The sequence below is a fragment of the Nicotiana tomentosiformis genome, chromosome 3 (genome assembly GCF_000390325.3).
Source record: "Nicotiana tomentosiformis chromosome 3, ASM39032v3, whole genome shotgun sequence".
NCBI classification, from domain to species: domain Eukaryota; kingdom Viridiplantae; phylum Streptophyta; class Magnoliopsida; order Solanales; family Solanaceae; genus Nicotiana; species Nicotiana tomentosiformis.
In genome coordinates this window covers 28,058,266-28,059,600 of record NC_090814.1, presented here as the reverse complement: position 1 = coordinate 28,059,600, position 1,335 = coordinate 28,058,266, and the positions used below count along the sequence as shown (strand labels likewise).

Here is a 1,335-nt window from a genome sequence, read left to right as displayed (position 1 = left end):
GACCTTCACCCATAGCAGCAAACAACTTCGAGTTAAAGCAAGGCTTGCTTCAAACCATCCAAAACAACTGCATCTTCAAAGGGAAGGTGAATGAAGACCCAAACAATCACTTGATAGACCTTGAAGAAATCATGAACACATTCCAGTACAATGGAGTATCAAAAGATGCGGTCTACTTAAGGGCATTCCCCTTTTCATTGAAAGATGACGCGAAGCACTGGCTTCGTAGCTTACCCGCAGGGTCGATCAGGACATGGGAAGATATGACCAAAAGGTTTCTTCACAAGTACATCTCAGCTGCAAAAACAGAGAAATTCAGAAGGGAAATCCACAATTTCTGCCAGAAGGAGACAGAAATGATTTTCGAAGCTTGGGAAAGATTCAAGGAGATAGTTAGAAAGTGTCAGCATAATGGAATTGATTTGTGGATGCAACTCCAGAATTTTTAGGATGGACTGACATCTTCCTCGCGATGAACTCTGAATACTACATATGGAGGTCCACTAATGAAGAAAACTCCGGTAGAGGTTCTCTTAATCCTTGATGAATTATTTGAGAATGCTAACTAGTGGTCGGCTGAGAGTAATGATAGAAGAAAATCAGTTGGGCTCACCAGGTGGACTGTAACACATCCATTCAAGCCCAGCTAGGCTTTTGTGACCAAGGTACAAAGTGAGCCGCAAGCAGCATGTGACTTTTGTGGAACGGGACACCCTACACATGAGTGTCATTTCAGCTGAGGAAGTCAATGCTTTGGAGAACTATAATAGAGGAAACTACCAAGGTGGGAACAACTATAATGCGATGGGGCAAAGACATCCAGGTTTTTCGTGGAGTTCAGCTAGTGGGAGTTTGAACTTATGTCAACAACATAATCCTAGACCCCAGGGTCAAGGACCACTAGGTTTTCAGAACCAGCAGAGGCAGCAGTACCATCCAAAACAATCAAATCAGTCTAGTATGGAAGATCTCATGAAGGCGTTCATCAGCAAATCAGATGAAAAATTTAAGACTCAGGGCACGACTATCCGTAATTTAGAAAGGCAAATGGGATAAATTGGAAATTTGTTATATGAAAGGGCTCATGAGACTTTACCCTCTGACACTGAAAAGAACCCAAAAGAAACTGTCAAAGCTATATCTCTGAGAAGTGGCAAAACATTGGCTGACCCAGTAGTTAAAGCTAGACCCGAGGTGGTGAACGAGCAGACTGAGACACCAGAGGAGAAAAAAAGTGAAGAGTAGAAAGGTCATAGTAGTGGGGTACAAAAGGAGATTGAAGACAATAGACATATGCCAGCTCTACCATTCTCTCAAAAGATGAAGCGGGAGAAA

General features: G+C 42.6%; 1 non-coding gene across 1 annotated transcript; it reads right to left on the bottom strand.

Moving 5' to 3' along the window:
* Positions 1–311: 311 nt before the first annotated feature.
* Positions 312–418, bottom strand: LOC117278742 (small nucleolar RNA R71). The gene has a single exon (XR_004509088.1). It is a non-coding gene; the product is annotated as a small nucleolar RNA R71 (small nucleolar RNA).
* Between the last annotated feature and the right edge of the window lie 917 nt (positions 419–1,335).